Here is a 24,187-nt window from a genome sequence, read left to right as displayed (position 1 = left end):
CTGCACGCGAAAAAAATCTTTTTCTTTGTTTTTGAACACAAGGGTAACTCTTTTTAATTTTTTTTTTTCCTTATTAGGAATGATTCTTTGCAAAGAAAAACCCGTCCAGATATATATATTTTTTTTCCTGGTTATTGCAGGGGAAGGGATTCTGGCAAAGCGTATTTGCCTTAAGGCAGGCGCGTAGTATAGGGCGGGAAGCAGGCGCTGAATTGGCGGGGAGGTAGGAGTGTCTGTTGGTGTTCACGGAGAGTGGGTAACAGCTCAGCTAGTCGGGCTCCAGCCGTCAAATCCAACTGGTTGAGCGTGCTGCGATCTGTGCCATTCTAGACGCTAAATCTTCGGTAAGCCGTAAGTCGCGCTCACACGTGTTCATATTAAACCGTCAAGATTTTCCCACACGACCTGATTAGGGTACCGAGCGTGCCACACGAGTGCCGCTCTCCCACAATCGCCAATCTGGAGTCTGCACAGCACAAAAGGTACACTTATCTTTTAATGTCATTAATATTATTTATTTTTTAAATTTAATTTTCATGAAATATTATTACGGTTTTTATATCAAAATTAAAGTTAGAACAAACTTTTGTTTTTCTTAAAAATAAGAATATTATCTCTGATTCCGCAGACAGAATATCACCGTATCTTTGAGCTCAATTTATATTTCCTTACTTTTTCACCACTAGTGATTACAGAATTTTATGCTTTAGCATCTTTTTAGATTTTGGTAGAAAAAGTTATATTAATATTTCATTTTAAAGAGTTCTTCTGCAGTTTTACCTATGGTTCTTGATTTATACCTGTAATTTACAAAATATTAGGTTTAATTTTCTAAAATTAATTTGAATTAAAATTTTCTAAAATTCAGATTTAACTAGATCACTTCCATAAATTTGTACACTACTAAATACGAGGGTTGTTTGAAAAGTCCGTGCAAAGTCAGAGAGATAGCACCACTGGCGCGTATCGAGGTTATGTTTAGTTAGTAGCATCTCTTGGAAGAACACACACCAAGTTTCAGCCAGATCGGTCTATTTCTTTGTGTTTGGCATTCGTTTGAATCGAGGAAGTCGAGTGATTTTCAAAAAATGGACGAAAAAGAATTTCGTGTGTTGATTAAACACTATTTTATGAAAGGCAAAACGCCTCAGGAGACTAAAGAGAAGCTTGATAAACATTATGGTGACTCTGCACCTTCGATTAGAACAGTTTATAAGTGGTTTCAAAATTTTCGGAGTGGCCATATGGGCACAAGTGACGCTGAACGTTCTGGACGCCCTGTTGAGGTTACTACTCCAGAAATCATTGATAAAATCCATGATATGGTGATGGATGACAGAAGAGTGAAGGTGCGTGAGATTGCTAGTGCTGTGGGCATCTCGAATGAACGGGTACATAATATTTTGCATGAAAATTTGGACATGACAAAGCTATCCGCAAGATGGGTGCCGCGATTGCTCACGCTTGACCAAAAACGAAATCGTGTGAAGTGTTGCAAGGACGGTTTGCAGCTGTTCCAGAAGAATCCGCAGGACTTTAAGCGTCGTTTCGTCACTGTGGATGAAACATGGATACATCACTACACTCCTGAGACCAAAGATTAATCTAAACAATGGGTTACCAAGGGGGAATCTGCGCCAAAAAAGGCGATGACCGTTCCTTCGGCCGGAAAGATTATGGCGACTGTCTTTTGGGATTCGCAAGGAATAATACTCATCGACTATCTGGAAAAGGGTAAAACTATTACAGGTGCACAATATTCATGGTTATTGGACCGTTTGAAAACCGAGCTGCAAGAAAAACGCCCACGATTGGCCCACAAAAAAGTCCTTTTCCATCACGACAACGCACCAGCTCACACCTCAGCAATTGTGGTCGCAAAATTAATGGAAATAGGGTTCCAACTCGTTTCACATCCCCCCTATTCTCCAGACTTGGCTCCCTCGGACTACTATTTGTTCCCCAATATGAAGAAATGGCTGGCGGGAAAAAGATTTTATTCAAACGAGGAGGTAATTGCAGAAACGAATGGCTATTTTTCAGACTTGGACAAATCCTATTATTCGGAAGGGATCAACAAACTAGAGCAGCATTGGACGAAGTGTATAAGCCTAAAAGAAGACTATGTTGAAAAATAAAAAAGGTTTACCCCAAAAAATTAAGTAGTTTTTATTTTTGCACGGACTTTTCAAACGACCCTCGTACAGTAATTTACTTAGTAATGCCGTTAAAAAAGAAATCCAGCTAAATAGATTAATTTACAATTTTATCATCAGAAAAATTTAATTTTTTTTAACAAAAGTATTACCTAATTCGGAATATTAAAGTTTACCAACAAACATGACAGCCTGCAAATGTTTATTCTTTTTTCTAAATCTGTTAATATTTTGTTTAAACACTTATTCTTAGTAAACTGAGTCATTCGTACATTTTACCTTTTATAATGTTGCTGAAAAATTATCGAATTGTGGGAGGGAAAATTTTGTAAGAAAACAATTTAGAAAGAAAATAGAAAAAAAAGTTAAATTTTTACTTTATCAAAAAGCTTTCAATTTTTTTTTTAACTTAATCTAATTATTAGAACAGTTATTATAATTTATATTTGAATTTTAGTTGATTGAATTTAGGAATTAATCTAACTCAGTGTAAGTGTTTGTGTTAGTAAATTAGGAATTACATTTTAAAGCAGTTAGTTTCAATTTATTTCTAAATTGGCTATTTCGAAATAAAATTATTAAAAAAAAGTTAATTTTAATTACTATTACTATTATCGTCTAATTTAATTACTTTGATGATGGTTTTTAAAGCATTCAAGGCACAATTATACTTAGGTATTTTTTTTTCTGGTATTCATTATTTTATTTACTATTGTTAAATAACGCGGCTAACAATTAGATACTGCAGATAATATGAATAAAGCGCAAATATGTGTAACTAAATCTAATGAAATAAAGGAAAAAATACTATAAAAAACAAAATTTAAAAAATAAACTCTAATAATGAAATAACAAACAGAAATGAGAAATTAGTTTGAGAGCATGTGAGCTAGTTTATGTTACATGAAATACCGGTGGTTGTGAATCGAAGAATAATTTCACTGTGACACGTTGTTTGGGAATAATGAGTATTGATTCAGGATCAGAGGGTAGTAACAGAGATCAGGTGAAGACTATTAAATTGGAAGCCTGGTATAGGATAAGTTTGGAGTGCGGTGTTTTTCTGTCCGGATCTAGGTGTAAGGGTAGATTAATCTCCTAAAGGCATACAAATCAGCTAGTTTCCATGTTTTTATTCGTTCTACTTCATAATTTCAGCCACATAAAAACGTTCAAAACAAAAATTGAGGATTTTAACTTAACATAGTTCAGTGTTTTTCAAAATTACGTTTTTCCGTGCAGTTTTTATGATCAACTCTTATGCAACTGTCTAGTAAAACAGTTTCATTACATCAGAAAGAATAGTTTTTAGCTGCAGTCGCTGAAGAAAAAAATTCATGTAATCAATCTGCTCTCACCAGAATCATGAGTAAATGATTTCGTAAAACTAGGATCAATAATCGGGTTTCAACAAATCATCAATGCTTTTGATAACACTTTAATGTTATTGTCCCTATCAAAAGATATGACTGTGATACTGACTACAAGGGTCCACTTACCGTTTTCCCTGAATTCTAAATCTCCTCCAAACGGACGTTCTATCGGTTGACCAGAGTATTCACTTGAACTACGGGTGTGGTGTACTTCTAGTGAAGCATTCCTGAAGAACAAATCGAGATAATGAGCGTGCCAGAGATGTAGGAAGTGTTGTTCATTTAAAGAACTGTAGTTTGTGTTAAGTTCTATAGTTTATGTAAAGTTCTGTAGTTTATGTAAAGTTCTATAGTTTTTGTAAAAATCTTTAATTTCCTCACATTTTACTTTATTCACTTAGCAAAATTAGAACTTGAGATTATAAAAATTGACGCCAAATTTGAATACTAAAGAGTGTGATTATCAAAAATAATAAAACTAAGTTATTACTAGGCTCTAGAAAAGCATTAGGTACTTATTCTTTTGAAGATTTGGAGGAGGTTTCAAAAAGTGGTACTTGGAAAGTTTCCTGATCGGTAGAGACAATTTTGTCTTTTATTCTTTTAAGACATCTGATTTTTGAAGAAAAAAAATAGTCCTAAAACTTTTTCTATCTGATATCACATATAATCACTAATTGTCACTTTTTAACTCGGAATTTCTTAGTAGCGTAAATATGGAGAATAACTTGTATTTTATAGTTTTTAGAGCATTATGAGTTTTCTAAAAGGGGCTAAATTACAAAAAATAAAAAACCAAGTCACCAATATCTGCTTCCATTAATTTATAATAAATGTTGTAGTGGCAGTTAAGAGTTATGCTAACTTTACTTGCTACTCCTAGAAATAAATGTTTAGGATTTTTTGTTTGTTTTGTTTAATTAGAAGAGAATTATAAATATTCATTAATTTCTCCTAATCTTAATAAGCCAAGTATTATTTGAGAACTTGCGTTTGCTGTAGAAATATCATTTTAAAAGTTCCTCGAGTCTAAAAGTGATTTTAGAATATGATCTATGTGTTCATGACGTGCTATTCATCTCAAACAGTATCTTAGAAACTTTAGTGGATTTTTCACTTTTAATGATTTACTCATAAACATTTCAAACGCTTTATATGAAACTTAGCTTACTTATTGCCCACCTCCAGATCTACTATTTTATTAGTAACATTTCCTGAGGATGTTCGATTACGGATTCTTCTCCAGAGGAGACTAGAATGGGTTCCGAGTTTGAAGGAAATATCATGCCTCAGATGCTCCTTAAAAAACAATACTAACATATTATACGGACAATAAACGGAAACATTTATTTTAACAACCTCAGAATTACTTTGAAACACATTTTGAATAAAAGTGTTACAGGACAAGTTCCTGAACGGGATATTTGCACAGGTTTTTTGAGCTTTTACATTATTGTTTTCGTTTTTGAGATATTTAGAACAACAAGGTAAACGTGTGCGGATCCATAAAACTATTCTCTAATACTAAAAAATATTTGTGAGTGTAAAACGTTTATTAATTTATTATTAGTTTACGGTAAAAATTAATCACAATACTTAGTAAGAACAAAAATTTGAAAAGCTTTTTGGGAAAGCTGTTGTCTATATTTCAAAAAGAAAGAGATAATTATCATAAAATAGACATTTTGAATTGTTCCAAGCAAGGCAAGTAGGATTATTCAGAATTTGATGGAAAAATTGTTTACATTCACTAAACAACATTCACTACAAATTCTAGCAAGATGCAATGTAATTTGAAATAAATATGAGAAATCATTTTTCGTCTAATATCTATCAAAACGTTATATTTCTAGTCTGATGTTTATTGATGCACATTATATCAATTCTATATTAATATCAATCCGTTATTGACAGAACCTACTGTGCCTAACCAACATATTCAATAAAGCTCAGTATTACTTTATTATATGAGGTTCTGAAGTAGTACAGTTGATCTAAAATTACAACACCACAAATAAAATTAATACCAAATCAAACTGGATGGAAGTGGAGGAGATTTTAATTACATATTTCATTGCAAAATATAAATTAAAATTTATTGATTTTGTAACTTTATTATTGGGCAAAAGTTAAATAAATTTTTCAATCACTTTATGATCAGGTTATTTATTTTTTTATGTAAAAGATTTTTTTTAGAGGTTCATTAAGTTGAAAGATAATATTTTTCTATAACTTGAATTTTTGCAATATAAATTCAAGAAATGTAATGTTAATATAATTAAAGATAAGTTTTATAAAAACCCTATATTTTAATAATTCCTTTAAGTATTACTTTTTGTGTTTCCTTTCTCGCGAGGATGTTTTGCAATCATGAGATTCTTTTTTTCTAAATTGAGTTTTAAAATAATGTTTAAAAGGAAGCACAACTTTACTATTCTTTAGCAAACTTCCTCAATTGTCGGAAACAGTTATACCATTTTATTTAAACTCATTTTACTAATATATTACAAATTTAACACTTTAATTAGAAATTTCCTTTTGATTATTTGATTTTACTGCTTCATATTAGTTCGTTTGTTTTTTGTTTGCTACCCTTACTTTTTTAAATTTTAAAGGAAGTACTCAAAATAACATTGATCAGTGATGTGTGATAAGGAAGCAACTTCAGCAATATTATTGACAGATGAACGCTTCTCTACATTTCTATCTCTTGTAGAAGCAATAAATAATTTGAAGAAAAAATAACTAAATATTAAAACTAGACTATTTGGAAATGACAATTCTAAGAGTGGCACAGGCTCAAGATGTTTTCGATGCCTCTTCTAGATGAAGTTTTTGTATTTCATTAAAGCGGAAAGATTATTTTTTCTAAAAAAGTAGATTTTGGTTTGATTTGCTTCTAGTAAAAATAATGGGAAATTAGCTAATGCAATTATAAATTAATTTCAAAGGAGTAACTCAGGTGATATAATAAGTATTTAAGCCCCAGGATCTACCTTGTAGCATGAAACATAATTCGTAGAATGGAAGTAATAAATTTTTGCTGCTTTCTTTCGTGAAGCCTTTTTATCACATATTCGTTGATTTTTCTACTCAGCGCAATAGAGATTAACGCCATTGTTAATGTAAAATTTGTGTATATATGTTTCATAGCCCGATTTTGAAATTAATTTGTTCTGAAAGAACTATTGTATTAGTCGGGGTACAAGCAGTAGTGAGTGGACAGAAGCGATACAATATTAGCTCATCGCCTATATACGAATTAACGCCTACTATATTTATTGTAAATTACAAGTTACGGCGCGAAGAAGAGAAGCTGTCTCTTGCTGGTAACTTGAAGGCGGAAACAGCTAGAGAGGGTAACCAGCGAGTGTAATAAAGTTTGCGTCGAAAAATATGAGATTGAAGGAATAAATGAATGGTTCCATTCTTGATTATAGATGAATCGACGAGCGTTGGACAAGCGAGGTATGAGTTCTGCTGAATAATTGTTCACTTATTTGATGATTTTTTTGAGAAGAACTTCAATTCTCGATGGGGTTCTTATGACTTTAAGGGTACCTCCTTGGAGGGTAGGTGGAGAGAAGAACTATTGTTATGGTTTTTCCTTGTACTTTAGAGTAGTTCATTGAGCATTATTTATAACATAAATTATAAAAGGGAATCCTAACATAATCCAGGTACCGCTAAGTGTGTGGTTGATCCCTTTTATATTTCTTTGAACAGCCTTCGAATGCACTGTTGTTTTACAAACATGAAGGGTGAAATCTAATATAAAAAGATATGTGTTCACACGAAATAGTTGTTGGCTTTGGAGTTGTAATAATATAAGTTGGGGAGAACTTGCAAGCCCCAAGGGGCATTTTTCTGGTGGTACTCTATTCTGTGAATTACCACAGTGGGGATGTGAACAGCGTTATGCCGCGATTTGCCGCCCTGTCGGCTGTGGTACACGACGGACGAAGAAAGTACACTTCTGCTTGAAGCTTTGCCCCGGCAACGGCGTTCTTACCTTCAGGCCATCAGACAGCCAGGACCGACCACTAACAAAAACTCAGATCTAAGAAGAAGATTGGTCATGCGTGGAGGGTTCCTCGCGTGCCGCAGGGTGTCTCTTTTCTCTTCAATTTCATTTGGAATGTTTAGGATGGTGGCAAGTGTTCTAACCATTTATTTATATAATTCTTTTAAAAGGCTCCATTGGTATAAACAGTTCGTAGGGCTCTTGTCCTTCATTACTTACAGGCAGAAAGTTTTCTATAGCGAATAGATTAATTCATAAATTTTCTATTTGTAGTAGTAATTCTATTTGTGATAATAAAAATTTAAGTCAAATTTAATAATAGAATTTTAAATTAAAATTTAGATCATTGTGAGATAAAAAAAAAAAACTATCAAAACCAATAATGAGATAACTTGAGGTTATGGTTTTTTTGTTTCGAGTTCCTCATTTGAGGAATTACATTCGAATTGTGATTGGCAGCTTTCTAGTTTTGTTGTAACTCAATGATTCCAAAAGTTTGCACCGCGGCTCCCCGGAGCGCCGCGGTGCCGTTATAAGGGCGCCGCGAAATATTCAATTAAACAATTCGGCAATTTTCTTGGAATTTCCAATTCTCGAATTTTTGCGCCAACAATCGTGTATGCTGACATAATTCCATGAATTTAGCAACTTTCGAGTCTTTCACTGTTTTCTTTCCAATCCGCATCTTTTGAAACAGCGAGTGTGCAAGAATATCCACTGGTTAGTGGTAAAGCTCTACGAATATTAATTCCATTTGCAACATCCTATTGGTGCGAAGCTGGGTTTTCGGTGGTCGCGGTAATAAAAAGTAAATATCGCTCGAAAATTAACGTTGAACAAGAAATGAGGGTAGCCATATCTATTCCGAGATTTGAGAAGTTGTGTAGTGAACATCAAGCCCATCCATCCCATTAATAATTTTAATGGACGTTCAATAAATTGTTTGTGAATTTAAAATTCGTGTTTAATTTATTTTCCAACTAACCTAACCACATGGTGGTTGTCCGTCTCCATATGGATATTACTGAAACAGTTGAAATTGGATATTTTATATTATCCTAGGGAAAATAGTAAGTATCTGTTTTTAATTTTTCGCTGTTAAATGGGTAATCGCTTGTGAAAAGGAAAGTTTTCCAATTTTTCAAGAAAGTCAAAAATTTAGAAAAAATCTTATGTATTAAGGGCGCCGCGGAAAAAATCCGATTATTTAGGGAACCGCAAACCGATTGGGAACCTCTGTTGTAACTATAAGTCATTTGACGGACTGCGGTAGACGCTTTCTGCTATTAAATTTCTGATGTAAAACAGTAACATGAGTTCCTTTAACAGCATTTATTCAAAAATGAAATTATCTAATTCTAATTTTATTTGAATTTATACTTGTTGCTTTTTTTTACTTCTGGTGCGAGGTGACATTAAGAACAGTTCTAGAAGAGTGGTGATGATTAGACTTTTCTCTAACGGACCCTTGTTTTGTATTGTATAATACTATTTTGTCATCTGTAAAATAATAATGAGAATCAAATGTGGAATAAACTTCCAAAGTGCCGCTTACACAATTAAAGTATTGTTCTGTATTCTCTCGAAAATGATTTCTACCATTTATTCTAAACTTGGTTATTAATTGTATAGATTTAGATCCATAACTTTTGTTGGTACAATTTCTTTAAAAATTCGTTTGTTGATTCTTCTGTGAAATAAAATGGGTAGATTTCACTCTTAAGTGCCGTTTTTATAATCTACGGCCCTATCTCTTTTATACTGATAAGAAGAGTTGAAGTGTCTTAGAAAAATTCGTTGTAGGACAATACCAAAGGATTAATTCGGGTAGTCTTCGTAGTAAGATATTATTAAAACGTCCACGACACCTAATTGGTAGTTCGACGTTAAGCCTAGCCTGAAAAAAATAGGCGTTTACTTTACTTTATTATTGGAAAGAATTAAGTATGGCAAAAATGTTAGTTGTTTGAAGAAAATTTGTAATTTCGAAGCTTGGTAACTATAGTAAGTAGTGGGGATGTACGTATATTCTAAATGTTTCGAAAAGTTAATGTTTTAGCGAGCGAAATGAATGGAAGATTTCTTCGGAGGAAGGAGCAGATAAAAGTATGATAATTTGGGAACTGTATAAATTACAGATCTAGAACATAGGATTTCATTACATTAATTTATATGAAATTTAGTTACCTTGTTTTTGATGAGGGGCGTTTGTGCCATTTTAAAAATCTTTATATGAAACTGATAATCTTAATGTAACACTTGTTCAAACTCATTTGAAGCAAAGGATCGATGATAAATGTAGATTTTAGTGTATTTTAGAATTCATTAATGTGAATTAAAGAGAAAGAGAAGAAAATGAGAGCTAAAAAGAAAGAAAAAAAATAGAGAGAACTTGTTCCTGGTACTTGTAGTGTGTGGTTATGTCGGGCGAACTTGGAGGTCGTCATAGAGCTAGCGGCTACGCCTCCAGGGGCTCGCCAAGTTTCGCCTAATGATTTCGAAAAATAACGAGTTTTCTAAATACGCCCGAGGTTGGATCCGCCCGCGGCGGGTGACACGGCTCTTTATTTCTTTATCTTTCCACTAGCTCTCTCTTTCTCTCATACGTACACATGGAAAGATTTTATCTTTAAATTGGATCCCTTCGCCCTGATTGCCCTGCCAGACAGACCATGTATTAGTACTACTACCTACATGGCCGGGGTAGTATATATTTTGTTACTTTTATTTCATTTTTTATTTCGAGAAAACCTTAAGGCTATCGGCTTGGTTTTCTCTTCTACATTCCGCAGCCCCTTCTATCTGCTGGACAAATGTGAACACTATGATTTACAGTTTTTATATGTGTGCGTTGGGAAATTTTATCTTCTCTGTCGGTTTGTTTGCATGTCCTGATATGAATAAATAAGAACTTCTGGCTCTAAAATATCATTTAAATTCGCTATTGATCTAAAATTAAATAAATAAAAAGAGCAATGTGGAAGATGGATGATATGGATGAAAAGAATAAAGATTATTTTACCATCGGCAAAACTTTACAAACAAAAAATCATAAACCAGTGAAAAAAAATACTGAAAATTAAAAACGATACATTTTCAGGAAGATTTTTTGGAATCTATAAACGGAAGTTGTGTTTGCTTTTACACCACCTACGTTTACAAGAAAAGTGTATAGATTTCTTGGACTTTAAAAAAAAGAAAAGTCTTCAACGAATTGATTAATTTATCTCCAAATATTTCTTAGATGCATCTAAAACAATATTTTGGAAATAAGAATATGTTAGAAAGAGTAGCAGATTTAGAAATTTAGAGGGGTTGGCCACAAAGCCTTATATGGAGTGAGTGTAGATATGTTGATGGATAAAATACTCTATGTTTCTGGAAGATTACAAGCATGTGTCATGATCTCATGATACATTAGTTTATGGTAAAAACGATTTAAGAGTATTACGGAGAGCTGATGACTAAAGTCGAATGCTTGAAGCAAAGTTAGTTGACGGTAACGCGAGCGTGATATGGCGATTTTCTTTCTTCTAAATCTGCCTTTGCGCAACTCTATCATAGCGCGATTTTTGTGTAAACTTCACGTGGTCTGTCTGAGCGAAGGAGAGTGGCAATCCCACTTATATCTTTGCGATATTCTCTGTCGCAAACCGAAGGAATTCGCATTGCTTAATTTTGTATTTGGTAAGATTGGTCTTAGAAGTAAAGCTCCTTATAGATATGATATAGATACGCAGGACGGGTGTCTGTTTGTAGAGAATTAATTAATTTCTGGTCAACAATTTGGAATTTCAAGAAAAGAAACGAGAAACCGGAATAGCTTTATAAATTTGAAATTGGAACGTGGTTGAAAAAAATCTTTAATAGAATTTAAATATTCCTGTTTATTCTGTCGCTTTGGTTGCTCTTCGCATTTTAAAATTTTATTTTATATTTTCCTATTTTTTAAATATTTTTTTGGCGATATCGACAATTTGGCCATTAGGTGTTCATTCTTTTTAGTTTGAAAATCGTAAAACTAAATAAAAGAATAACTACCGTAAATTACATAGTTCTTACTAGATTTCAGAGTGAAGTTTGTGCCTGTAACGAATGTATTTATAACTAGTAGAGTATAAGTTACGCTTAAACCTATTAACAAGTTCTGTTATGCATACTTGATTAGCATAACATCTTTAGCATGTTTCTTGTCTCTTGGTATTTACTATTGATTAATTGAACAGCTACTGTACCTTAAAATACATATACAACACTACGATTTGTATTGGCAGGCCATATTATTATACTTGTTATCTATACCATATATTTGAAGAATTTTTAAAACTAATCTAAGAAGAAACTGTTTATAAATTTGGTTTAAAAAATATGATTGGGCCTGTTACTGTTAGTCTTGTGTATTGTTTATGATATAATTAAAAGCTGGACCAATAAAAATTCACGTTTTCCTGCCAAAATTATGTAAAACGTCTTTAATAATTCGTATTTTTACTTCAATTTTAAACGAAAGTTAAGAGGATAATTTTGAATTTAAGTTGTATTAATTAAAGAAAAATCAATCAAATTTAGGTGAGATGTGTTAGGTTTTCACTCTTTTTTTGCCTCAATGATTTTTCGAACATAAAATTATTTGTGGACGAATGACGCCCGATCAACATGGATTCTCATGAAACTTTGTATTTCTTGTGAATTAATAATTTAAAATCTTTAGTATCTCTACAGCTTACTTTAAATTTTTTAGGCGATAATGCCAAAATGTCAGCGACCTATAAGATCTTATATCCTTGAAGCATCTTTAGATGCACTTTCTTCGTTCTGTGAAAGTAGTTTGTCACTTGTAAATGTCGGTTTGATAGTGGTGCTTGAATTTTCTGATTCAAATAATTGCATTCACCAATTATCAATTGTATTCATCAACGCTGCTGTTCTATTGAATGTTGTTAGATGTGTGCAAATGTTAGGCTGGAATATCCGCCAAGATGGTTCCAGAGTAGTACCTGAAGAAAGAAGTAGCTAACCCCGCTTCCTCTTGTTGGTCTAATAGTTTCTAAGAAACTCTTACTAGCTACTGCTATTTCCTTGATGACAGGAAATAAACACTTTTTAAAAAAAAGTTCTCATGCTATTAAGAGAACCTTATGCATTTTTTTTAGCTTAATAGGTTTAAGTATATGTTGTCTTTAGGTTTTGGTGGTTCATTGAATGACATAAGGTTTTAATTTATGGATTTAATAAACATAAACAATGATATCTTAATAATTGCTTAGAGTCACAGGAATTTCTTAATGATGAATTTTACTTTCTAGCTTCCCTATTGAATTTAGAGGTTAAAGAAATGTATTCAAGTGTATTGCCTCTGGCAGTGACATTCCTAAGGGGTCTTTGATATGCATATGTTTTTTAAATATATTTTATGTATATCAGAAAGTTTTTTATAATTATGAAAATAACTCATTAAATATTAATGCAAAAAAGGAAGGGAGAAGAAAGAAAAAATCCTCTTTGAGCAGGAATTTGTAATTAATAACGATTATGTTCATGCAAATTTTATAATTTTATCGATTTCTTCTAAAAATAATAAAATCTTAAAGTTGGGACTTTGATCTCGTAAAATAATTAACAGTGGCGTTAGTTGTAACCATTGCCGAACTAAAATGATATTGCTACTGAAATAAACATATTTATTTTACGGATTCGCTCCTCATTGTTGGATAATGCAGTGGATTTCAATCTTCTTTTTTTATGTCAACTCTTTCAGGTTTCCGAGATTGAGTTATTTTTTTTTTTTTTGTAAGGTGCGCAACAACAAGGGTCCTTTGCACCTTCACTATACTGTAGAATAGACACTTTACTACACAGCCTAATCTACACCTAGTCAATCTAATAGAAACTAACCTAGTCGTTGGCCTAACCTCGTATTTCCTGTTAACCTAACTAACTAATGTTGGGGTGGAGTACTCGATATTTCTCGCACCCCATAGAGATCTAGCCTAAATTTTAAAATAACCTATTTACACAAAATACATATATACACTCATTCTAATAAATACAATCATCCTAATAAATACATACATCCTAATAAATACATTCATCCAGATAAATATATATACATTGAGTGGAGTACTCTATATTCCTCTCACTCATTTACTATCCCAAATCTATTTACATTCACGCAACCCATTCATACGCGTGCCAGGGTGCCAATCCCTGCACAGACCCACCCGTCCTAGAAAGCAGTGGCTCCCGAGAAAGTGCAGGAAGACGTCCTGCGAGACAAGAAGACAACTGTTTACCACCCCTGCCCCGGCATTGGCCCCCCTACACCTCTTTCACACACAAACATTCACACTGCCTAACCTACTCCTTCCTAAATCGTTACTATTGAGATTGAGTTAGTTTTTAAGATTAATTATTACAATTTACTACGTCAACTTACGTGATAACATTGAGGAGACTGCACAACTGTAAATAAGTAAATCACAATGGACTTGAAGGAAGGCAAAATATGGAGATTGTATTTTTCAATAAAATGACTAATCCAAAGACGACTGTTAACAATCCACTTACAGCAGTAACTCACGTCTGAAATTGTTACTAATTTATCCACCATAAAACCAAAATTACCTCAAATACTGACGAATGTTGAAGCAAAAAAAAAGAGAAATCACACCTTGGAATAACTTTTTATTTTTATTCTGGTTTTCTTCCATTTTATGTAAAATAAAACACATGAGCTTTGCGGGCATAATAAGTAATGAACTAGAAAAAAAAAAAAAACAATCAGTTCGTGAATAAAGCAATTAGTTATTCTATCCAAACGAGCCGCAATTTGGATTTACAGGATATTCTTAAGATCTGATATTCTCCGTAAATGGGATATGTATGTTTTACATGACCAAGACAAATATTTCTTGAAATATATGTTTACTTCTTCGAAGGTATAACAACATAGTCTATTTTGATAAATTAGAAACAGAAGCTGCAGTATGGTAAACAACTTATAAATTGTTTAATTATCAACAATAATTTATGTATCAGAGTACCAAAAGTAATGCCGTTCAAAAAAATTTACGCTTTTTCGTGCAGTTTTTTTTGACGATTAACTGTCTTGCTGGTTAGTTTCAAACTCAAAATGTAACAAATTTTTCTACAGCTTTCAAGAAATGAAAATATTTGAGGAATTTCCGAAGTAGAGAAAGTTTTATTTCACAGACCTTTCTGGCCGCCAAAGAAAGAAGGAAAGATGAAAAGCCATCAAACCTGAATTATAATACATTTGTATGAAATTAATTAGACTAATTAGGTCTCAGCTAATTACATTATGGCTACAAGTATTCTCTAAAATGTTTTAATTATTAACAACCTTTTTATTTCTTTTTATTTATGCAATTATTTAAATTAGAATAAAACTTAATTTTTCTAATTTATCTATCAAGATAAATATATCATAGTAACTGACAGCCAATATAAATCAATTTATTTTCTCTCTCATTTTTATGACATTATCAGGCCATGGGCAGGCCAATCAGCAGCTCTCTTTCGCCTAACTATTCGATTTATAACTCAGGGAGTTTTGACTTTTAAAAAAAACGTTAACCTACTCTTTAGAAAAATTTACATAATGACAGTCACGTAATGTATTTTAGAAAACGGTAGTTTACTGTTTAGCTAGTTTTAGCTGTTCGTTAGCTGTTTGAGTTGGGACGTCAGCTTGCTAGCCGCACGGACCAAATACGATGTCTTCTTTATTTTTCTTAAACAAATAATTACCTACTTGTCTGACTTGGTGCGCCAATACTCAACACTTACATGTTTATTATTTTATTTTGTTTTTTTTACTTTTACAGTTTTTGTAATTATTCTCCTTACTGATTTTTTAAAAACTAGAATAGCTTTTCTTTTTTTGGAAGTAACTAGTAAAGAAAGAAAATCTATCAGCTTTTTCTTACGGCCAAATATTTTGTCAAATTTGATGGAACTCCCGTTTGGTTTGTCACTTATAGATTAGAATAGAATATAGAATAGAAAATAAATTTATTATTCTGGGACAATTAAAAACAGATTAAAGATACAATTAGAGGCCTTAATAGTTTGGCCTGTGATTAAACAGAAAATATACGTAAGTATTTACAAAAAGTAAAAATAAAAATAACAATAGAAATTAAGGAAATAAATTAAAACAACTAAAATTCTGGAGGAAGCTGAATAGAAAGGAGATAACTGAATAGACGGGATTTAAAGATAGAAAGGGTAGGAGCATGGCGGACAGATGATAGCAAGAAGTTCCAGAAAGAGGTAGCACTTATGAGTGCTGAATATAGAGATCAGATGAGCGAGATCCAGTATTACGGGAATGGATAGAGGATTTAAACTTAAAGAGTTGAAAAATATAGGATGGCCTTTGAGACTGGATGACTTGAAAAAGGAAAGAAGCCAAAAAATACTGGCGGCGATAGGCAAGAAAAAGCCACTTCAACTCATCGTAGCAGCGCGAAATGCGGGAGTCTCTGGAAATGCTGAAAATAAATCTTATAAAGCAGTTCATTAGGCGCTTGAGCTTAGCTTCAATATCACCGGTTTAATTTAATTTATCACTTATAGGTTCTATAGGTTTTCAAATAGGAGCTTAAGATATTACATACGTACATTGAAATGAAACTTCAGAGAGAAGTGTAAATAAAATACCATAAAATCAATTTGAACGAAAAAATAAAAAGTGTTTCACAGGATAGAAATACAAATTTGTTGAAGATGTTAAAACAAAAACAAAAAAAAATGCATAAAATAAGGCAGTTTGCTTTAAAGAATAAAAAGTTGAGCCAGTTTGTATTTGTTAGAGAATGCATAAAAAGAAAATATGAAAGTAATACTGAAAAGGTTACCACTAAAAGGTTTTGAATTTTATTGGATCCTTTGATAATATGATGCTCTAAATGTGGAACTTGTGAGACTATTTTGTCGTTTCCATTCCGGTTTTATCTTCTAGTAGAATACTGTTCTTTCTCTCTCTCCGCAACGGTTCATTAGGATAAACTGACATAAAATCTGACATTAATGCTCCAGTCAGCCAGCTTAGTTCGCAACCATAAACCTATTAGTAATGATTGTTTTTCTCTTTTTTTGGGTACTTACTGTGTCTGTTTTATTTTTTTAATGTTGTTTATCATTTATAGAAGACGTTTTTATGTTGTCCAGTCTGTCTTGTAGAAAATTATTACAGTTTATTTAACAGGAGAATCCATTTTATCCACTTTTAGCAACCAGTAAAACCATTTGTAAAACATGAGGGCTTGTAGTACGTAGTTTGTTACAAATTAGCTGCCCACTAAACGCATTTAACCTATCTTAACTTTTGTATTTGTAGTTTACAGTGTTGTCTTACTTTTCATTTATGAGAAATTGCATCACGCTACCTACTCCTCTTGCACCAGTGTAGTCATAAAACAAAAAATTAAGTTCATGAAGCAAACTCTGTTTTAAATGCACAAAAACTCTTACACCCAATTGTCATAGGTTTCATGATAGACATTTTCCAAAAGCTTTAGAGATTCTTTCAAATAAATATTGAATTATAGAACACGTTCTACTTAAAACCTGATGAATAACCCTCATCTTCTTCTTCTTGCTTGGCACTACAGTCCATGAAGGACCTTGGCCGCCTCAATAATGCTGTGCCATTCATCACTCTCTCTAGGGCCCGCTTGTCTCCATCTTCTTACATCCAAATCTCTTAGATCCTGCTCAACATTGTCGAGCCATCTCACCCAGGGTCTCCCTCTCCTTCTAGCCCCTCCTGGATGTCCAAGAAATAGTTTTTTGGCTATCCTTTCCTCCCCCAGTCGTTTCAAGTGACCTAACCGTCTAATTCATCCTTGCTTGATAAGGCCAACTAGGTCCTGATCAGCATAAAGGTCCTTGTAGGTCCTTAACCTCCATCTGTCGCCCTTCCAGAATGGGGGCCATATATTCTTCTTAAAATTTTCCTCTCCCAGACATTAAGAGAAAGCGTTCATCCTCCTTAGTAAGAGCCCACGTTTGGCTTCCTATAAACCACAAATAGGTCTCAAAATCGTCTTATTGTAAACATGCAATTTGGCTTCTCTTGATAGGGTTCTAAAGCGCAACACTTTCTGATATGGACCAGAAGCTCCTGCCGAAATTCTCGCTTGTATTTCCTTGCTATTATTATTATTAGCCGTAACAAGCGTCCCTAAGTATTTGAAACTGTCCACACGTTCGTATTCATGTGAACCGAGGCTCATTTGACCCGTTACGCTGTCTCCAGTACAGTGTCTGGAACACAGCAAATACTTATTTACTTATTATACTTATAGTTGGAGACAAGTTGTATTCATATTCTTTAATATTCGTCGTAGGCCTTGTATGATTGTGACTTATTCAGAGGATGTGGACTGAATACTTCTTCCAACTTATTGATAGGTATTACAGTCTGACGATGCTTATAAAATAAAAAAAAAAGAGAATATTTTCTGCAACATTACTTCATAACCTAATTCTAACCTGAAATTTTTCTTTATTTTTATGACATCTGGGAAAAATTCCTTTATGGGATATTTTGGGAATCTTTAGCGTAAAACTCTCAATTCAAATTTCAAAAGTGCATATTCATGAAAATAACTGACACACTATTTGAGTTAAGCCGGGTCATACGGCATCGAAGTATGGGGATCAACTAAGCGTTCCAACCTCACTACGCATCCAGACATTACAGTCAAAAATACTTCGAAAACTTCTTAACGCTCCGTTCTACGAGTATGTATCTAACCTCACTATCCATAATGACCTCAAAATTCCTTTCATTACAGATCTTGCTAACACTCGTTTTCTCAAATTTCATTCCTCTAACGCAGCTCATCCTAACCCTCTCATAGTACACCTATCTTCCTCCACATTACAAGGTAATCCTCTAAGGAGACTGAAGAGAAGATTGCCTCATGATCTACTCTTATCGTGAGAGCAAAGCACGTTACTGGAGAGACACCACTGGGTGCCTTCTCCACTCATGATGTTCTTTTCTTTTATTTTTTTATCAGGTACCATATTTGCTTGTTGCAACAACCGTTGCAGTTGTAAATTCCAATAAAAGGTTTTTTTTAAAAAAAAAGAAGAATTAAGTCGGTTTAAGTTTTATTCGCAATTCTTTTGAATAAAGTTACGAAAATTTTCTTCAAGTTAATTCTTCCTTCACCTTTTATTTCAGTCCCCTTTTTTTCCTCGAAGATTTATTCCAGTGTTCTGGATTAGAAGTTTTATTTTTTTTGGAACTGCCACAAATTACAAGAGTCGAGACGTGATGGAAGCGCTTCCAGTAACAGAACTTAAGAGGTACAAGGACTAACGAACGTTCGTTCAGGTTGGTTCTCCGCAACTGTTCTCGCTGAAACTATCTCTGAGTTCTTGAAAAACAGGCAGTTGACTAGCTTCAAACTAAATTTTTGAAAATGTTACCGAAATTTAAAAATTCTACTCTTAACTTCACTTCAGAATATAATACTTTATTACTTTTATTATAATAGCAGGCAGCGTAATAACACCAACAGTGAATTTCTTGCTTTATATAACAATTAGTCTAATTGTGTATTACTTTACATAAAAGGTTGTAACAAATTGCTCCTAATTTTGTATTCACGGACACGCCTACACAATGAACCGGCTGCGGCCATCATGAAGATAGTACATTATTTTTTATGAATGAATTTTTTTTTTTCTTTTTAGTGGGCTTGCCCGGAAATAAGTCCATCCGTTGGATGGCCTTTTATAATTCAGATCTTCATTTTTCTTCTATTTTCTTCTTCGTCCTTTTATAGTTATTTATTCATTTAGAAATTATCAGTGTCTTTAATTTCCATTCCTTGTTTTTTATCCCTTTCCTTCTTTCTATCTGAGTGAAATTTGTTCCTCATTAGTTACAGAGGACTTTCAGTAATAAGTAGTTTAGGATGTAAATAATTGTAGTTTTTTACCTTTTCTATAAGTAATTATGATGGGACTGTCAATATTTTTGATTTGTATAGCTGCTTAATTTAATGGGAAATATAGATAGTTAAATTTAGTTGTTTTACTTTATTACAAGTAGTTTTAGCTGAAACTAAGGAAGCAAATAACTATAGTTAATAATAAAATATGTATAAATTTTGTGCTAAAAATGCTTTAATGGTCTCAATAGATAAGAATTCATTCGTTTAATTGCACCAATGATTAGAGTTACTCTTTGGACAACTTAGATTTGTAATGGACTTTTCGTTGGGAAAACTCAGATTTGGGGCCGATGCGAAAGCGCTTAGTTCAATATCTGTCTTAAATAATGATTATTCTTTCTAATCCTTCTTAGGGCCTAAAAATTTCAAATTTCAAGCATGTTTTCCTCTCTACGTGAATGGTTCCACTCCGGGTTCTTTGTTTCATTTAATATAAATTGTAGTGAAGAGAGTTTTTAAGATAATCAACTCTCTATTTCATATTTATCAAATATATTTAACCAGAATTTTATTGTGAATGAATGTCTAGTATAATTTTTTTTTTATCTCGGCATTGAAAGAATTTTTTAAACAAATGTATTTCAACCCTATTAGGTTAGTTTTTCTTGGGATTATGTAGTTCCTTAGGAAGTGCAGGAAAATATGTTCAAAGTACTGCTTACTGCAATTATTAATTTGTTGGTTTTATCGGAGTAGCCTCCGAGTCTAGTAATATTAAAATAGTATTATTAGTTTGATAAGTAATATTTAAAATATGGCTTGGTTTTGGAATATCTAATGCAAAAATGCTTTTATTTTGCCCATGAATTATATAAACAAGTATTATTGAAGTAAGGGATGGCAAAAAGTAACACCCATTTCCTCAAAATGACTGGAGCAATGCAATAAGTGGAGATGAGTGGATAACTACTTCTCCTTCTGTCTAGAAAGACAAGGTATTGCATACAGACGCCTCGCAGACCACTGGTGCCATTCTAGTTAGAGTGGCCTCGGATTTTAAAAGAAATGGTTTTGGAAGGCGCTAATGGCCAAAAGAGTCAGTGCGCCCAGGGGGGGGATTAATATCTACTCTCTACCCGTACTCATATTACAGGTTTTGGTTGATCTTTCAGAGATTATAGACAAATAGTGGGTAAATAATGTTGAGGTCTTTACAGACAGATGGTGTAAATAACTGGTAGCTGATTGTAAACGCTGGTTTTTATCTACATGCTGTTTTGTCGATTGTATGTTAGGATATGAATGTATACGTGTTGTGTTTGTTTGTAGAATTGGCCGGAAGGTAGAAAGTAGCCCTAGGCTATCCACATTCCCGTCCACTGCCATTAGTGCGCCGTGCTGTGCTGCATACGTATCTGCGATCAAATGAGTCGTTGGATATGTGTAGCTCGCTCAAAGCCACGTCGCTGGCTCTTAATGTTGTCGTCTCTATACAACGCACACCCGTCTCACTTCTTCTTGCCTGACATTTCCTGTAGCTCTATCCTTCGTTTTGGGTGCGGCCACTCCCTCTTCGCCCACCTTAATATTCATTACAACGGTGACATACAGGCAAGTCTGGTTTCAACTCGCCTCTCTTTCACCATATTACCACCCACCATACTGGTAATTTTTATTTTACATAACAAATGTTAAGATAGCGCGCAACAAATTTTCGTAAATGCAATTACATTTATCTATCAATAATCAAACTTTACAATATTCATAAAACATTTTTAAAAAAACTTATAGCCGACCTAAATATGTAAAATGCATTCGTTAGCGAGCAGTTTATCTTAATACTTCTGTTCCTACAATTCAGATTTAACGTAAAATAGGATCCGGTGAGAAAGTCAAATTTTTTATCTTACTAAAATTCTCGTGGGCCGATGAATCTGCTTAAAATTTTAAATTTTTCTATAGATTCTAAGCAAGGTAGGAAATTTTAATGAAGAATAATCACTATTTGGGACAGATGATTTTAAGCAGGGTTTTTATGTTGGCCATCATTGAAGAACGTCACTCAGAAGAAGAATGACTCAGGGTTAATAGAGATGGGTCTTCGGAATGAGTCACAAAACGAACGACAGGTAAGGGGATAGTTTATCCTATTCGAATTATTTTGCTTTTAATCATGTCGCTATAGTGCCAGCTATCGCTTGAACAACGGGACATCACAAGAATTTCAGTGTTTAAAAAAAAAAATGTGCGGTCGTTCTAACTTTTAATCTAAAAAAAAATGTTCTAGTTAACGTTGGCCGCACTCATTTAGAGGAAGAAATAAGGAAACATTCTAGGAGACTAACCTGTGAAGGATAGAATGTTTCCATTCTCTGAATCCCTAGTTCCTGTGAAATAGAAGGCAGATCATTGAACAGAAAAAGCATGCGTAATGGAACAGCTATTTAGTATTTGAGAAGCCAAAATATAGAGTGCACTAAAAGAAATGCAGTAACATGCAGAGAGAGCGTCATCTGAATTTTCCTTTCCAGCTTACTGTAAGATGAACAGAAGAAGAAGTCGGTGAAGGCCGACTTCCTGGTGAAGCCAAGAGCCGAAAGGTGAATGAAAATCAGAAAACGATAATCCTACTTCTTAAATTGAGCTCAAAAATGTACCTACTCTCTGAATTTTAGCTTTTATTTTCGGTTTTTAATCTCAATTATAGTCATAATAGATTATTTTAATGTACTACAATATTATGTTAGTAAATTACAAACCTTTCAGCTTTATAGATTTCTTAATTCAGAGATGGAGGTGCGGGCTTGTTTTTAAACAAAGACTTGTAACTTACTCTTTAAATTCCTCGTTTAATGAATTGTAAAAAAAAAAGTTAATTAAAAAAAAAGCGATTAAATTATTTTACGTAGGTCAGTGGGAAAAACAGTGAGAAAACTAATTAATTAACTATTTTTCTTATTTGTAAACAGAATGATATCTGTGTCAGAAGGTTCCCCAAATGTTTCTCTAATCAAAACTAGACCATCACAATGTTAAAATTAACTATGTCAAACTTCGGCTATTGATTGGTATAATCAAGTTAACCTTTTTTTAAATATTAACTTGTAATTTAAGTGTAGAAAGTTATTCTTATCAGATCTTTACAGCTTGCACACCTTCTTTGTACCACCTTTCAGTTTTTGTTAAACTTTTAATTTATTTATGGATTAATTTAAAAACGAAACTGAAAATCTGCCACTTTCGAACGCTTTGTTTTAATATAACGGTTCGGACAAATAGAATATTGACTGTATTTAAAAGTAATAAAAAAATATCATGATTATGTGTAAATAATGTAAGCCAAATTATATTAGTAGAATATATTTCTTTTTTAAAGAAGGAATGTATGTAAGTTAACTCTAGCTTTAGTCGTTAAGTTTATTCTAGCCGACGTAACTGCGCATTATTGAAGATGAATAGTACTAACGATTCATACAGAACAAGCTTTACAATGAATTGCTCATATTTGCATAGGTAAGTGTCCCAAGATGGGACATCTGGTTCTGCAAAAAATCGGGGTATGATTAGCGGGTAAATCTATCCATCCGGCAAATATGCTGTTTTAGCCAATATTCATCGGCTTATGGCTCGAATCAATCATCAATTCTGTTTCGATGTTCAGGTATGATACAATTAGTACTCCCGAGGGATTCAGTACAGGAACTCTTTTAACTTGCTATCCATCATCCAAACCAATCAATGCTCATTTGAAAATCTTCAGCATTCAACGATGAAGCATAATGCTTAATTCGTCCACTAAAAAAAAAATTATTGATAAAAATAGCAAAATTGGTAGGATAAGTTGTATGTCTTGTGCGAACTTCTCACCCGAATGGATAGCAGCAGGGTGTAGCCATAGGGTAGCCTATAGAATTGACACAATTGGGCCAAACAAAGCTACGGCTTGAAGAAGAGAGAACGCTATATGGTCAGGGAGCAATAGTAGTGTTGACAGTGTTGCCCTACCCTGCTGCCTCCAATGCCATCGCCGCCTCTTGGATGTAAAATATCGACGTGAACGTCAGGGATAGGCGAAGGGACTGTAGCCTCTCTTTCTCTCATCTAAGAGAAGATAGCCTAGAGGAATGGCAGGCAATTTCCAGTGTTGGCCGCGGGGCACGTCCCCCTCCAACCGTCCTGCCTCAGGGCCGCTTCAGTTAATTAAGGCCCGGACCGAGCTGCACGTAAATTGCCGCGCCTCAGGCTCGGTGAGGGCCCACCCTGCCCCACGGGGGGTACCCAAGAGTTTTACCTCTCTCTTGTGCGCCGCAGCATTCCCTTTCCTCAAACACTCTATTTCTGTCTCGTTTGCCCTTTCACTTGACTGTGCTGAAAACCACCCTCTCTGTTCGCTTTACCAACCCCGTTCTTGCCAAACCCTCGGGGACTTGGTGTTTTAAATTATCTAGAGTTGTTCGATTACATGGCAACCGCCATCTCGATAAAAACTTTTATCTAACTAAAAATCGTTCATATATTATACATCTTTTATTTATTTATTATTATTTTTATTATATCTTACAAGTGTGAGTTTGATGTGTCATACTTTCTAACCTATTTTTATATTTAATATTGACACAAATATCTTCAAGTTTGAGACCATCAATTTGCTAAAGTTATTTTTTCACTTACGCTTCATCAAATTACTGTACAATT

The 24,187-nt window shown here is 33.5% G+C and overlaps 1 protein-coding gene across 1 annotated transcript in view; it reads left to right on the top strand.

The window, feature by feature from the left end:
* The first annotated feature begins 271 nt into the window (after window positions 1-271).
* twz (BTB/POZ domain-containing protein twz) overlaps window positions 272-24,187 on the top strand; it is a 133,755-nt gene continuing 109,839 nt past the window's right edge. Inside the window, exon 1 of the mRNA XM_074119615.1 lies at window positions 272-482. The gene's annotated coding sequence lies outside the window, so the exon portion shown is untranslated. The remainder of the gene's footprint in view (window positions 483-24,187) is intronic.

This window comes from Rhodnius prolixus, unplaced genomic scaffold (genome assembly GCF_049639745.1).
Source record: "Rhodnius prolixus isolate KJV_2025 unplaced genomic scaffold, Rpr scaffold_2, whole genome shotgun sequence".
NCBI classification, from domain to species: domain Eukaryota; kingdom Metazoa; phylum Arthropoda; class Insecta; order Hemiptera; family Reduviidae; genus Rhodnius; species Rhodnius prolixus.
This window is presented reverse-complemented; position numbering and strand designations above follow the sequence as displayed.